General features: G+C 38.5%; 1 protein-coding gene across 3 annotated transcripts in view; it reads right to left on the bottom strand.

The window, feature by feature from the left end:
• The window catches only part of LOC149088453 (uncharacterized), a 179,564-nt gene that overhangs the window by 23,175 nt on the left and 138,991 nt on the right, over window positions 1–17,398 (bottom strand). The window lies entirely within an intron of this gene.

Below are 17,398 nucleotides of genomic sequence, written 5' to 3'. Positions count from 1 at the left end.
GTGAAACCACTCTTAGGGCTAATTTTTTTTACGTTCAGCTTTTTGTCTGATAGAGGAAAGGACAATTCTCTGAAAGACCGATTTTCTGAGAAAGAAAGGTGGTGCCATGTGGAGGTTTCACTGTTATTCTTGAAATATCTTGTGGTCAAGAGGTCAGGGAGGACTGCCTTCAAGTCCAGCAGCGACAGAATAGTTTGATTCTGGATTGTGTGGACGAGATAATCATTAAATTAAATTAAAAAAAAATTACGTTTTGGATCAGATGAACATTAATTTTTTTTTTTTCAAAAAGGAGATTTATGTTTGGGAGAATTCCTTTTCGTACTCAATGAAAACATTTTCAATAAATACTGTAATTAATATATATGTAATTGCAGTAAAAACTTACAAGATTATAATTAAATTCAAAAAAATCAATAAGTTCACAATGCGAGAAATTTCTTGCTGATTCTTTGGAGTTGTGTGTGCGGCGTTACACACTATATATCAAAAGCCTGTATCCACTTTTGGGAGTTTTTAATCATTTTCTCTAAGTACTGGATTGAATCGCTCTGAAATTTCGGTCATATATTCCCTACATTGGTACTCATCATTTCTAGTGAAAATTAAGTCACGAGTGCATTTAGGGGACCGATAAAAAAATTAAATAAGAAGAAAATGTTTTTGATCAACCTTGTATCAAAAAAAAGCGGCAAATGATTTGCAACTGTAACAAAATATTGTACCAACTACGTGCAATACTTATACTGTGAATTTTCGTGGGAATAGCATGTATATTCACGAAGACATAAATGTTTTCTATTAAAAATTTCAATTTCCATGGCGTATCTTTTGAAGAAAATAATCGTATACCAATTTGTGAAAAATCCCTTATCATTTAGTTACTTTCAGCAAGTTTCGAAATTACTGTTTACTACATCACTGGTATCTTTCTGAATTTTCACGAAATCCAGCTGGAATTTTCATTTAAATTGCAGTATATATCTGACAATCAAATTGTGAAAAAAATTTATATTTCTTGCACACACATGCGCAATTAATGATCATTTGATAAAAATACTCATATCTCATTGAATAATGATTTGTCTCATTTCAAATTTCTATAGTATGGGCACACGTATATGGTAATTTTTTTTTTTAATTTTGTAAAAATTTGTTGAAAACATGCGATGAAAACTGAAATTTTTATAGAAAACATTTATATTTTCATGAATATACGTGTTAGGCTAACGAAAATGCTTCAAAGTATTATACGAAGTTATAGTACAATTTTTTTTACAAGTCAGTTGTTGATTTTTTTTTTTGATACAGGTTTGATCGAAAACATTTTTTTCTTATTTAATTTTTTGTCTGCCCCCCCCCCCCCTAAATGCAGTCGTGACTAAATTTTCACTAGCAATGGTGAGTACATAGGATATATATGGCCGAAATTTCAGAGCGATTCGTTCAGTATTTTTTCCAGAAATTCGAGAAAATGTCTAAACTCAGTGAACACAGACTTTTGGCTATATAGTGTGTATGTATTAACAAAAAATATTATCTTTTGGGGGAGGGGAGGTCATTGTTCCTGAATTATGTCTTCCAAATAATACACAAAACTATTTTTTTTGAATTGACGCAAAGATTGAAATTTTTTTTCATTACTCATATATAATTAACTGAAGTTATTCGTATTTTTAAGGGGCTAAATTTTTAAAAATAAATTTAATTGATTACACAGTTTTTTGTTGAACTGAAAAGATCACAGAATAGTGCCATTCAGTCAAGTTCTAATCTTTGAAAGGCACCGTTATGTCTTAAAAACACAAAACAATTACGCATTTTACTGAAGCTCTCGTGTGTCATCGAGTTTAGGACTCGTGATGAGTCCTCTCTTTCATCAGTTTCGGCGTCAAATTATCCACCAGGTCAGCCAAGTTCAAACAGTCTGATTGCCCGTCAACAGTCGTGTTGATGGTTTCAAGAGGAAGAACACGAAACCCGGAGTCTGTCTCATTTATTTTGTTTGTATCAATTATTCAGTCCTCTATAAACATTGAGATTTTTATTTATTTATTTTACCAACAAATTTCGGATGAAGAAGAAGAGGAATCGAAGATACTCGAGACCGATGGAAGTTATAGGTACTGGACTCCAATATTCAAGTTGTCCTCAATACCTACATTTATTTTATTTTTGTTCTTTGTTGAGCCGATAGAGGGTGATAACTTTCCTCATGAAAAGTAAAAATCTTAGGTATCATTGTAGTTTAATATAATTTTCATTTCATTTTTGATGTCTGATTTATTCTAGAAGCTTTATTGATATCGATCCCTCATCAGTTTTCGATATACAAACCATAATAACGTTGTAAAATGGCAATTGAATTGCTCACCGCATAATTGGATATTGTGTGCTGGAATCGTGAATCCAATTAAGCGGGGCCGACTGTACACAAACATACCCCCCCCCCCCAAGGTCAGCGTTTTCTGTGAGGTTCCACATAGATTTTCTAGAAATTGTATTGTGTGAGGAAAAAAGTAGCTTCTCATAGGCGTACGCAGACTTTTCTCGAGGGGGGGGGGGCGTTTCAGATTTTTTTTCCCTTCTGAAGGGGGGTTTACCTTTTTTCCTGTAAAATAACACTATAATCTTGGTTCAGGATAGGTTAGAACAGTGGTTCTCAACCTGGGGCCATATGGCCCCCTTGCGGTCCTGGGATATTCTAGGGGGGGTCACGGGAGAAAATCAGAAGAAAGGTGATCCACGACAGGTGGTGAAGGGAGTCATAGAGAGCGGTGAAGAGAAAAAAGCTTTAAAAGTGAAACATGGTTGAAAAAAATATTACTACTTCCAGAATTCATCAGATCCGTTCATAGAACCAGGGTCATCTTAACCCTTGGGTCTATGTGGGCATGACCCGGGTCTTCATGTCTATAATGGAGGGAGGGGGACTGCACTATATGGGATCTGTATCTACTATGATTTTCATCTGTTACTTAGCAACGGTTGATGTGTTGGAAGGGTAGATTTATCGTGCATGTTCGTTGGATCGTACCGTATTTTACACAGACTGGTTTTTAACATATAATTTGACTCCTGGGAGAGATGATAATCCGCCATTTTTGAGTCCGTGCCTAGCCAGGATTCCAGAGATTGATCCGATTTATTAAAATTTCATTAATAATCAAAAAATATAAAGTTTATCAATCTTTGATGAGGGTAGAAGGGTGCCCTGGACAGGACAGGGGGGGCCACGAGAAAAAAATGTGATCCATAGGGGGCCATGAGCTGAAAAAGGTTAAGAAACACTGGGTTAGAACCCCAAACCCGCCCCCCCCCTTTGCGTACGCCAATGTAGCTTCTAGGGTGTCTTTTCAACCACTACCTTGCGGATACCGCAAAAATGTTTTTCGTACCGATCTGTAAAATACCTAAGCCCAGTCCGTTATTGATCTCTTAGCAATATGAATAAAATCTCAATTTCTAACAACCAACAGTGGTGAAAGTGCCATTGATTGAGATAGAGCTATTCCTGTTAATTTCAAAGTTTTATTTTGATTTTCCTCCATGTTCACTTAGATTTAGAAATGTAGGGGGGGGGGGACCCCCAGTTATTGTCCCAGCTTTAACCAATAAGGCTCAAGGCAGAACATATAGCAGGGACGTTTATGGCAGGTCTTTACCACTACTGCCAAGTTATGATCCAGGTCTACTCAACTACCACAAGACCAAAACGGTCATAGCACGACGGAATGAGCACCAAATATTCTTTCGATTCATTTCACTGAAGATGTTTAAGAGCCTTGGACTGACCAATAACCAATTCGCAATTCAAGGAAAGTCCGAAAGCGGATCTAAATATTACCCACGGCGACAGACTAAATCTTTATCGACGTCGATTTTTCCAGACTCATCGTGCAAAATAAGTCTCGAAGCACATCTTCTGGAACTCACAAGCAATCGTCCGAACGTGAACATTTCACGGTTCTCAAAATTCTCCTCTTCCTATGCGATCATGATAGATATTCAATGCATGTAATAAAAATTCATGGCTACCATAACTATGTGATGATCCCTGTCGAACCAATCTTTGAGACGGTATCAGGTACGATATTATAAGCTGTACGACTCTCTAGATTATAGAGGGACTGGCAAGGCGATCATCTCATGCGTTTGATATCGCAGGAATTGAGTATTCCCGAACATTTTGCGCGATGAATCAGGGATTCGAAGCACATTTTTGCTGTTTACAGATGTCGAGCAATTTACGTGACAACAACCGACGACGTCGGGAAGGTAAATATGCAAATCAATCTCGCGAGTCGAACTAATCGACCAAAGAGATGGAAGAATCTTCGATATTGGAGAGAAAGGCGATTCTCCCCGCCATATTTTCCCGATCACGGTTACGATAAAGTCTTTTCTTGTATCAGAAATGAACAATGTACCAAAACACAAAAGCATGTATTATTATGTTGATGCTTTCATTCTCGCAACTGGTGCATGAAAGGAGCCCTTTTTTTCTCCCCAAGAAGATGGGCATGAAGAGGATGCGTAGGGCTTATTCCGCAACAACGATTCCTTTTGTCATAATTAAAAGAGAAAAAAGGTTGGAAAAAATCGTATTTTTCATGAAGTCATCTCGTAGTTTTTATCGTATTATTAAATTTTTCTTGAGATTCTCTCGAACAATAGTCTATTGTTTGGTGGCGAATATGGGCTAGTGGAATATTCTTATCGCGTACATATAGCAGTACGAATACAGTATGGAGAGCTGTTTTTCAAGTAAGAGTTTGCGATACATTTTAAAAACCTAATTCGTAGTTTTGTACACGAGTAGTGTCTTCCATGGAGCACAGACATCAGACTGAATCAAGTCGGTGGTTTTATGCCATATGATTATACCGTCAACATTAAAATCACCAATTACCTGTGAAATAATAATCCCCGTTATTCGATTTTTTTAATATAAGAGAAATATTGAGGAGGCTCCACAGATATGTGAAGATCCAGTCTGAATGCCATAACTGATGTCAAAGTTCGTAAATGAGTGATACTGTTTGGGAAAAGGTCCAGAAAATGTGTGTAAACGCTCGGACTAGCCGATTGTAATCTTTGATGATCTTGCGTGCATCGGAGACACCATGACCCACACGTTATCATGGCTTTCGGACTATATATTCTGCATAGGGGGTTCGCAACCTGTGGTACGGATGTACCTCCCAGGTTACGAGATAAGCCCCCGGCGGTACGTGCGTGCCACATATATAAAGGCGGTAACCATATGGCGGTACCATATAGTAAAGACGGAAGGCAATCGGTTATCAGATGATGCGCAATCCTCCTATGCATTTGTAAGAATTCTCCCTGCTCATTTTAACAGGGGGGTTGCATATTTTACGCGTTTCTGTAGGAATACAAAAGCCTCCTACGCTTACATTTTAAGGGGGTATGTACATGCATTTTCTACGAGTTTTATAGGAGTACGCAGCCCTTGACGCACATAAGGATAGACGCACCTTCTCTCCATACTACAAATGACTCCAAAGCATCCGAAGTGGACACACATTTCCTGCGCATTTTTGGAATTACGCATTACCATGGAGTACCCGATGCATAAAAGGTTGGGAACTACAACTCAACATAATTACCACATAATATCATCTCTACGGGTGTCACTTCTAGTCACGAGGCGAATAACGGACCTTATTTCACAGGTGACTGACAGCAAAATCTTACAGTATAAACATTTTGTAGATGTGATTCAGAATGGCGTTTATTTATTTGTAAAAGGATCCCAGAAGACAATGTGGATGTAAAAAAAAAACAAAAAACCCAACGTATACGCATGTTTTAGAAAGATAGCACTCGTATAAGTGCACAGGACTAAAAAAAACACCGAGTCAACATTATAATTTCGCACCCTTGACATACTCTCGGGTCTGCCATTGATGATTACTGCTACATAAAGCGATTCTTTTTGATAGTGGCACCAAACTAATCGCATTCTATATGCAATTGTTTATGCCTCGCTGAATAACTAACTGCTGAATGTTCTATATTGTTGGCCAATAACGCATAATACAGAAGTAGCCGCCACCGAAACGTTTATTTATGTCTTGGAGCTCTCCGCTCAATTAAACCGCAATTTGAAAAATTAATTCTTAATGCTAATGGTTATTAGTGTCGTATTAAATTCTGTAGTAATAGTTGGAAACCAAAGGCTTGACGAGAGAGAGAAAGAAATTTGAGTGACCCTAACTCGGTGCTCGAGGCTTTTCAAGTCCTAGTTTCCATAATCCAAAAAATAAAAAACGAAAGTGCTCTTTTAAATCACTTTTTCTTATCAAGTAAAAGGCTCTTTTTTTTCGTGTATGAAGTTTCACATTTTTTTCTTCTTTTGAGGAGGAGGGTCGAAAGGAGGTCATTTTTGTTTTCCCATTGCCCCCTTGAAACCTGTATCTGAAGATTGCCCCCGGGTGGACTTCCTTGAACTGACTTCAAGGGGGGGGGGGGGGAAACGAAACTACTAAACCTCGAGCCGCTCTTCAGATCAGTTTCGGCAGCAGCAGGTGTCTCTCGTAATGTTAACATACTGATGACTCTCAAGATGGCGAAGAATCCCTTGCCTATAATCAGAAAAAAGTCGGATTACGAATTTTCTTAGTTTGGATCATTAGTGCTTAACGCATAAAAGAACGTTGGTGGTGGTCCTCCTTGATTTTTCCCTCGCGTAACGAATGGCAGGTGAGGCACCGGGCATCTGTCTTGAAGAAATTATATGGACATATGCGGGATAAGCAGTTTTGTCGAATCGGATCATGGGTTCGTTTTGATCGGGGGCAGGGCCGGATTAACCATTAAGCAAAATAAACACGTGCTTAGGGTATCAATAGAAAAGGGGCACCACAAAAAAAGATTAAATACTACTTTTTTTCCCCAGTATCAACCATCCGGTAGAAAATTCCAAAATTTTAAGAGCATTTGATTGTACAGTTGAAGATCTTTATCGAAAGGTTGAACAAGGATGTAACTAAGGGAGGGATGTAACAAGGGATCTGGTGCCCGGGCTCTGGACCAGAAAGGGTGCTGGTAGCACCCAAGAATTAAATCTTCCCCCTCAAAGGAGGTGCTTTTTCTCTCTCTCATAAATTCATTCCCATAGTTGCGTACCATCTTAATAGCACCAAGGGTCCACCGGCTATATCCATCTTCCACAGTTGACGCAAAAGTTCAATGCAAGATTAGTACCATAAGGACTGTTTGCATTAAGGTCTTCTTTACTCGGCCTTGGCTGCGTATGACTAGATCATGAGAAATTCAATGGGATTATGATTTTTTTTTAAATTAAAGTCTATCATAGTTTTATAGTTTTGGTTAGGAATCCTCAGGAGGGCCCTTCATATTGATTTTCTAGTAAATTTATAGTTTACAAAAATATATATGACAGATCACCGGGCTGTGAGGTTAGAGTCCTGGCAGTCTTTCTATTGTGAACATCATGCTTCCAGAACTTCCTGGGACAAGGTTTCCTAGACTCCCCAAGACAAAATTCTTACCGGCCCCCCTCCCCCCCATTGATTTTCTGATGAATGTGTGACCAAAAAAGTTAATCAGCCTCCTCAAGGGATTGGTGATCTATCAACCTCTCCCTTGAGGGAGAACATGCATACAGCAAAGCGCTTGAAGAGATCTCTTCAAGCGCTTTGGCATACAGGTATTCGACAGGGCCGCATATCTGCTCCTTTATCAAATATTTGCACATTTCCCTGACCTTTACCCAAATATATTTTGCATTTTCCTTTCTCTGGCCATTTTTCATTTCCTTGACTTTTTCTGACCCTTCGAAGGGTCACAAAGTGATCAAGTCCGATTATAACCCGTGTACTGGAACTCAGATTATCTTAATGCTGAATTAATCGTTGAATAGATAATTTTCAGGGTTTCCAGCAAAATCAGCTTGATCATTTCTCTGATTTTTTCCCTGATAAAAACTAAAAAAATTTCCCTGACTTTTCCAGAACGGAAACTCCAGAAGAGAAATGTAATTCAAAATATTAACCTTCTGAATTTCGAATTTTTGTTTTTCAGTTTTTTTTTCTATTCCCCGAATTTTTCCCTAACTTTCTCTGACCATATTTCATTTCCCTGGAACTATGTCGCTGGGAACCCTGAATTTTCTGGTTGATTCGGGTGTCGATGAAGGGCTCGGCGAGCGCGAAATCAGACACAAGCACCGAGCACTTTCGAGTGCTTCAGAGAGAGCACCGCTGTTCTCGGTATAGTAGTCTAATTTAGATAAATTCATGAAGGTTATATAGACAGAGACGAATCTCGGCAATGACATTAATTCATTCTACCTGTAGTTATTTTGCTCTTATTCAACTAAAAGTTCTATGAAAAAATCATTCGTGCGCGTGTTACTGCGGTTTCCAATAAATATATTTTAGGTTTAAAGAAAATTATACAGGATACATCACAGATTAGTCAATCCAATTTCTCTAAAAGTAATGAATCGCATCGGGAAAATGAAATGGTTTCTTGTGTTGAGGGAGGAAATAGAAGACTCTAAAATAATTCTTTTCTTCCTATTGGAGAAAAAAAGATGCTCTTTTCTTTTTCCTTACATAAATATTATGTGTTTATGTTGTCATCACGAATACTTCCTTATTAAAATCGAACCTGAATTCCAGGAAAATAAGAAGCAATCGAACGATTTTTTTGACGGTAATACACACACCCGTGAACACGAAAGACATTTCACGAGGATGTAGTCTAGTATCTCGAAGACTAACATAACAGCTAAGCTTTTGATTGCAGGTAAGATATCCCTGAGAGAAGCACTTAAAACATGACAACTTCTGAACATCATGTTTCCTGGAATAATTCCGAGTTTGAAGCGGAAGAGGTAATGTCGCGTCGCATTTCCCATGGATTCTAATACTCATAAACGAATGTCACGTGGCATTCGTTTATAAGCATTAGAATCCATGGGAAATGCAATTATGTTTGTTTTATCCTGCGGAATCGAGAAAAAATAACAACTCCCATTTCCATGTCTCAATTGTATTTTTTCAAATTTACCATGAATTTGGGGACAGGGCCGTAACTAGGATTTCTGCCTCCCCCCGTAACTTTAAAATTCCATAATTTTGCCACAGTGTTCTTAGTTCCCGCCTAAAACTGCCGTCCCGTAAATTTCGCAACCCGGGGCAGTTTTGCCCCCCCCCATCTAGTTCTGGTCCTATATGGGGATCCAACGATCCGAGTTTGCGGTTCTCAATCTTTATTGACTCGCGGAGCCCTTTTAAATATATAATTTCTATGGCCGAGCCCTTAGGTCTCTTTTTCTTATTTATTTATTTATCAATCGAATTTACTGATTTATTTCATTTTCCTCGCGGAGCCCCCGGAAGTAATTCCGAGGGTCCCACGGAGCACCGGTTAAGAACTACTGCTATACAAGAAGCGAGAGAAATAAAGGATCGTATTTCAGAGTAGAATCCAACTCTTATTGCTTTCAACTCTTGCAGCTGTTCGTTCGAAAATCACAGACGTGTACATGCTCATGATGTCGCAATTATTTGCGCATGTGTAACATCCGGGTTCATCGAGCAGATCAGTGGAAAAAAAAGTGCGTTAAAAAAATTAAATGTTTTTCAGATTGAACGCAGAGTGCGTGTTATAAGGATTCGCATGAGTTTGCTCAGCTGATCACCAAATGTATGTAATACAATGCATAATAAGCGACGGGGAAAACACGTAATACACATTGTGTGTGTGTCGAAAAAGGCGTATCGAAATAAAGGCTTGTAAATGCATTAACATTATAATCCATGGGGTGAAAGCGAAGTATAATGGGTTTCAGTATTCTTCTCGAAAATGGCAATTTTTGATTCAGTGGAACCTCTCGATAATGGATACCCATGGGACCGAAATTTTTGTTTAAAGGGAAGTATGTACATAAGAAATACATGACTGGTCAAAATTTGTACATGCCCCGGGCATGTCGGACAATAGATGTGTCCAGCTATGGTTCCTACATTCAAATCATAATAAATAAGCACTACGAAATATAGTGCAAAAGAGAATGAAATTTTCAAACGTTGCCATTGCTAGTTGGTGCGAAGTACCAAACACTGAGCTCTCGCCTTCTTCGTTTTGGTTTCTCTACTTAGGTAGAGATATCGACAGTCAATGGCAAAATGGTTGCTTAAAAATAACCATGAAGTTTTCATACGTTTTTCTAATGGTTCATGAAAGCAAAAGAAACATCGAATTAACCGATATTTCACTGTATCCGATTATTTTATAAGTGGGCAAAACCTATCGAAATTAACAAGCATTTTGTAAATTATTGAAAAAAAAGTGACTTCTTGATTAAAGAGAAAAACAATAGAAAGTAAAGAAATATGACGTAAGTTTATACGTGTGAAATTAAAAGTAGTATTTTTAGTCAACGGTAGATGACGCAACATGAAGAACTGAAATTGGCTAGCAGAAACTTGAAAAATTTTTGTATTAGAAAAAATTAAAGAAAAATTATGCTAACAAATATTTGACTGCATCAAATTCCTGTATAATTGAGCTCAACTGTTACAAATTTTACGAAACTAGTACTAAAACAGACCCAATAAATACCACAATACCCAATAAAAGATAAACGTATTGCTGAAATATATAAGAAATTAGTGTTGTGTAAGTCAACAGTAGATGACACCAATAATTTTTTTTTGAAACGCATCCATTGAAACTGAAATAGTTGAAGTTGGGAAAGTCCATTGTAAGCTGAGAAATTGAATTTTCTGGATGTTAATGCCGAAACTGATATTTGGAAAGAAAAGGGATTTGCCTCCTCCGGGAATCTAACCCGGGTCTCTCCTTGCATACCGGGCAAGTGCACTAACCGGTTATGAATATGACGAGAGACCCATACCTGTCATATTTATGTAGACAGTGTGTAATTTAAAGTTGGATTAAGATTCAGAATCGTAGGGTCCAGAGCCTCTAGCATGACCACGGACGACTGGTTGAGAATCCCAATGATTCTGTCATAACTCACAACCAATTTACCAACATATATATCCAAAATCACTGAAGCTGCAGACGTTGCACCTCAACAATAAGTCAAAACTCAGGCAATCAAATCTCCACTGAGTTTTTTTTACGTTACACGCTTGGTAGCATACACACAGAATGAAGTCGCTTCCATTCAACTGAACAAATCACGTGACTGAATACAGCCGCCAATCAAGCGGTGTACGTATTATAGTATCTGGATACCCCTAAGAATGAATACAGTACATATGGATGTTTATAATCTTCTAACTCGTATTTCATCAAAGTAAACACACTCGCTCTGCGTTCTTCAAGAACGCACAGCATCAAATACGAGTCACTGGAACGAACGAAAATAAAAAATAAAACAATTTATTCGAATTTAACCCCCCCACCCCCACCCCATCTTTGTTGATGGTCTCCAGCCAAAATATCTCTGGAGCGCACTTTTATTTTACGTGCCCCGTGAGCGCAATGGCAATAGTAGTAATAATAATGGATAAAGGAAGCCTTGGCTTTAAAAAAAAAATGGTAGAAGAAACATGTATATTCTTCAGGACTATCTGATGCATACGATTCCACGCACATGGAAAAAAAAAGACGAAATAAGGCAATTTTCAAGCTTTCAAGGCAAGAGGTGTGTTTGTACTTAATATAGCAAAATATATATATAAAAAAAATCTCTTTGAAAAGTAAGACCTCAAGCAACAAATTGAAAACATGTCTGATAAAAATGTGTAATAGAAATTTCTGAGAGAGAGAGAGCCTTATATAAAGCTTAAAAGAATAATGAAGGAATCGTAAATAAAAACTGAACACTGTGCGACATCATTCCTTTCTTTTGTACTGTATTTTCCAGGAGAAAGATCTCTTTATTCAGAGGACAATGGCAAGGTGAAGAAGATGATGGCTGCTTCTGCTGCTGTTGGATACTATTCTATTATCCCTTGTTCGAGGCAACTCCCTGTTTATCCCATTCTTTCCCAAGCAATTACGAAATTTACAATCGATCGATAGATAGCCTTTGAATGGAGACGTCTCGAGCAAGTTCTATTCAGTCGATACTAGAAAGGTAAAAGGCTTTTCTGGATGGGCCACAAACACCTTTGGTATATGTGATGGATGCCAGTCACAGAGGGAAAAAAAAGGAATTTATATCATAATATATTATTGTAACATATAGCTGAGGATTGAGAATTAGGGAGATTTTCGTTCGGGTCCGGATTCCAAAACCATACACAGTCCAGGTATTAAAACGGGTTGTTTGAAAACAAAGTAGGGATAATAATAAATAAAAGTAAATGTACACATTTTTTTTCCTTCGGAAAAGAGTGACGTCATACCAGCCATCTTAATTGGCAAAAAGTCATCGATTGTCTCCAAACAGATTAAACAACCAGTCATCACCGCTCTCAAATCAAAATCACGCCAACGAAAATCCCCATTGCACCTAAAACGGTACATACTCATTGAACAAAAAAGAGACATGGTCCAACACAAGTATTCTCACCGATTTGATACACGCTGTTGGGCGAAAAATTTGCCTTTTCTCCTCGCTAAAATGGATAATTTCTTTGGGATTTAGTGCAATTTGGTGGTGACAATTTATTCTACACATACACCATCATTTGGGGGGGGGGGGTGGAAAAGATTGGCGTAAATTCTTCCGGAATGACTTCATCTCCAAAAGTAAAGATTTTAGGGGGGAATCATATTCGAAATTCGGGACATAAGAATTTTTCGGAAGTAGCAAAACTCGGCACACGAATTCCATTCATTTCCCTAATTCCCATGTTATAGAGTATTTTATTTAATGTAACTTATTGATAAAATTCAGAAAAAAAATTGTCCAAAAATATGGTAAAAGCGGCATAAAAGCATTTTTATTAAGAGTCTCTCGATGTCGATTCATAGGTGCTAATTCTCAGACTGGAAAAATCGGAAGTTCACGTGATGAAATATTCCGGTCTGCATGGGTGACCATATGACCCGTTTTCCCTGAACATTCCCGTATTATTTTTTCTTTCTCTCTCTCTCTCAATGAAGCCTATTGAGATTTTTTATCCTTCACTAAAATTAAGGATCAAAATTATTTTTCAAACTTGTAAAAAAAATTAAGACGATAGAATAACTATAAATATGGATCAGTGCCGTAACTAGGCTGGGGTAAACCGGGGCACTGCCCCTGGACCCCGAGCCGAATGCCCCCCACAGAAGTTTGCATAAAAATAACCGTTTCAAGAGGGGCCCCAAAGAAAAAGTCTGCCCCGGGGGCCCCGAAAAGACACACCACAGCCCTGATATGAATAATGAATAATTGCCATAGTAAACCTTTTTTCGTATAGTTCATCTTAATCCACGGTGATTTGCAGTGCTTCATTCCAGCCATTGAGGATTCTTCGGCGATTTTAGCAGTAATAGGCAACTTTGCTTACTTTTGGCATCATATTTAGCGACAGTTGCCGATTTCCCGCATTTGAAATCCGAATTCCCCCATATTTTCCTGAGAAAATTCATACTCAGACTGGGATTGCAAGAAATAAAGAGTATTTCCTTTCAGGATTTTTCATTCAAGCGAAGCACAATTTAAGAATTTTTTGGAGCCTTTTTAGAGAGACGAAAAATCGGGTGAATTTGGTTTCTGATCGGAAGATTTGGATGCGGTTAAAAAATCGGAAGACTTCCGGGTGAATTGCAATCATTGGCACCTATGCCTATTCATACTTAAAAAATTTTGTTTTATGCGTATTAATACATTGAAAAAAATTCAATAATTTGGGGGAGGGGCTTGTAGTCCCGTTAGATCCTTTCCCATTTTTCCAAGACGCCACTGCAAATAGGAAAGATAAAAAAGCACCAACGACATCGGAAACATTTCTCGTCTTCGCTAATGCAAACAATGTTTCATTTTTTGAAGGAGGAAGTAAAAGCTGAGAGATGAATGAGTCGAAACACAAACATCCCATCCAAAATTTCATGCCATGTCCATCACATTCAGCGTTACGTGGACATTATCCAACATTTTCTTGAATGTCGCGGAAGGGCTGCTCTTTTCCAACTTTCTCTTTGTCAAATGACAGAAACCTCGCTTCCAATCTTCAAGGTGATAACTAAAAGGATATCAATGAATAAGAAATGTTCTCTGTCCTCTAAAAATAACGCCTACAGAAAATGCTACCATAACATTTTTACAAGCGCCGCGATAAACAACAAACAACCGATCATCATGTAAACTGGTTGGCGTAAATAATAATATATAATAAGAAAAAGTTTTTTCCCTATCACTTTTACTACCACTAAAGAAAGAAAGGAAAGGTGTGGTTCTCTCTCCTCTCCACATTTAATATCATCGTTTACTCGACATTGGCAAGGCCGTTATTCCGACTGAGGAAAGATTTGTGAAACATACCGGCCCGTTTTAATATCCGTTTCTCTCTCTTTTCTATTTATCCATATAAATTACATTATTTAACCTAATAATTAGTAATTCAGATATAACCTACATTCCGAGTTACAACATTGCTGTGATAATTATTGGTTGCGAATGAAAAATAGTTTCTTAAAGGGAAGAATCGCTTCGAGGAAGGCGTATTTCAAACGAGTAAACATGGTGGGCGTCCAATTAAAACGCCGGAAGTTTCAAAGACCGTAATTTAGGCGTATATCTTTAAAAACCAATTTAGTCTGTATAAACAGTAAGTATAATTCATACGCGAATTTATTATTCAGGGATTTGGAATCTGCAAGTCATAGGCGTATGCAGTAAAACTTTTCTACAAAGTTGGGGGGGGGGGGGCATCTCTATGAAAGTCCAGTTTTTTGAGAAATTCATCCAATGCAGTGATTCTTGTACTAGCGGTCCTGGGATATTCTAAAGAGGCCATGGGACAAAATAAAGAGGAAGGGGAGCCATGACAGTTGACCGGGGGGGGGGGGGGGCAAAGAATTCAAAAAACAAATTCAGGTGGTCAGAAATAAAAAAACATTCAAGTTAAATACGATGGGAGAAAGGTGTGACCATTTTCATAATCCAGCAGATTTCAACATCGAATCAGAGCCATTTCACTTCACCAGTCTATCCGGGCACGTCTGAAATCCAAAGTTCGTAGGGCAGTGCCTGTTTCTCGCATGAGCAAACAAGGCAAGTACCGGGCCAAGAAACTTTCAGAGGCCCCAAAATTAGCTGATTTTGTATTTTAGTTCTCTTCCCCTCCCCCAGTAGAATACTGCTAAAAGTGGAATTTATTTTGATAGTAATTATGCATAATGCCTCTATATAAAAACGCTGTATAAAATTAGGGCCCCAAAAATTTAAGTTTTCTAGGGACCATACATATGAGGAACAGTGCGGAACAGTGCGTGATCACATCTTGAGAGTGATTCTTGAGAGTTAAGTATGCAAATATTTAAGCTGCCATTTCTCCAGCTTATTGGGGGGGGGGGGGGCAGAACTACAGTTTGTCCGGGGTAGGGCCCCATGATACTGAAACGGACTTGTGTGGAGCCTCCTACAGAACGGAAGCTCAGGAAACTAGCCCAAGGGTCCGAAGACGACCTTATTTATAAAAATTTTTATCGATCATAAATTTATTCATTCACTAAAGTAGAACGAGTTTTGCTTCTGGAGGAGAGTAGTGACAAGAGGTACTGGATAAGGCGGAAAGTCACGACAAGAAAACATGGACAGTCTCAATAGCACCCCGGGCCAAGTGGTTTTTCTGAGATCCTACCTGGGAAATTCTCGAAAATTTCAACCAGATCTCATTTTTAAGAGGACCCCCCTTCTCTTGAAGCCGTGCCCGGGTGAGCTCATGTATTAAGACGGCACTGCTGGAACCCTAACTGTATTTAGATACGTGCAACATGTGTAAAAGGCAGCAGTAAATTTACGGTTAAGGTACAATCTTTTAGCAATATTTTCTAGCTTGGATTCGGCGGCGGGGTTTTTGACCACACAGGTAAGAGACCCTAAATACGGGCTGACTGGGACCGTTACAATTTTTTTTCTCAATTAAATAGAGAAATTTTCTTACTGACTACATTGAATAACAGCCCTAACGATGTGAATAGTTAATAAGTCATGGCTATGTCCGAAGTCTGACCAGTTCGTCAATTGAAAGTAAAAGTCCGAACTTGTTTCTTTTATAACATGGCCGGCCATTTCACGAACTGCCAGAATTTCGGAGATTTGTGGTAACAGATAAACGGATACCATATAATAATAGTTAGAGCTCGGATTATTATGCGCTAAAAAAAAGTGGCAAAATATGCAATAAAAATAAATCTGCATTTAAAAATGCTGAGGTATGGGGTCATTCAAGTATTACGTCAGCATCGGGGGGGGGGGGAGAGTTTCCGATCTGCTGACTTTTGATGACAAGGGAGGGGGGTTTGGACGTCATCAACCACCCTTTATAAAAATATGAAATATTCTTAATGGCATCTTGGTGCGCCGAAAACGAGTAAAACCTTTCGCTAGTTTGTGGACATCTGAACATTCTTCCTATTGAAAAGGCCTACAGAGCCACTTTAGTGATGATGTTTCGCGGATCCAAGTGATCTGGGAATGTGCCACGCGTCACTCAAGCGATTCGTAATTATGCTGCGGATCACTCAAGTTATCTGGGAATGTGCCGCGGGTAACCTGAGTGATGTAGAGCCACACTGGGGGGGGGGGGGCACTTAAATGCTCTAAAACTGCCACAGATCGCTGGTGTGTTCTGGAAGTGTGCCGCGGGTCACTTAAATGCTCTGGAACTGTGCCATGGGTCACCTAAGCGATCTGTAAATGTACCACATAGTTCATTTTTACAAAATTGGGTTTGAGGTGGCGTGCCACATCAGATAACACCCAGGGCCACATTTGGCCCGCGGGCCAAGGGTGTACCATGTGGCTTAGAGGGGGGGTCGCAATGAATTTTTCAAAAGAAATTTTGAGTCGCAAAAGAAATTTTGAGTTCTTATCCTTCAAATAGCATTGAAATTGATAGAAATCGATTATATTATAATGAAAAAGGTATTTTCTTTTGAAATTTTAATTTAAAAAAATTTCTTTTGTGGATTAAAAAAAAAATATATATATATATATATTACACAGATCATCCCACCAGATGCGTCCTCTCCTATGCGCCCCCCCCCCCCGCGTACGACTCTGATACCACCAGTATGTGTTAGGAGGTAAAGGTAGAGATGACGAAATTTGGCTGACGGGGGGGGGGGGGTCAAAAATAGCTACACATTTGCTGACGTAATACTTGAAAGGCCTCTATGACAGGAAAAATGAAAATGAATTCACCTAATAATTCTGAAATATGGGACTAACAATAAAAAATATACGTGAAAATGAAAAAAATATACA

The sequence above is a fragment of the Pholcus phalangioides genome, unplaced genomic scaffold (genome assembly GCF_987345545.1).
Source record: "Pholcus phalangioides strain wild (caught in Gottingen) unplaced genomic scaffold, Ppha-v1.0 ptg000003l_1, whole genome shotgun sequence".
In the NCBI taxonomy this organism is placed as follows: domain Eukaryota; kingdom Metazoa; phylum Arthropoda; class Arachnida; order Araneae; family Pholcidae; genus Pholcus; species Pholcus phalangioides.
Note: the sequence above shows the minus strand (reverse complement) of the source record. Positions and strands in the feature narration are given on the sequence as shown.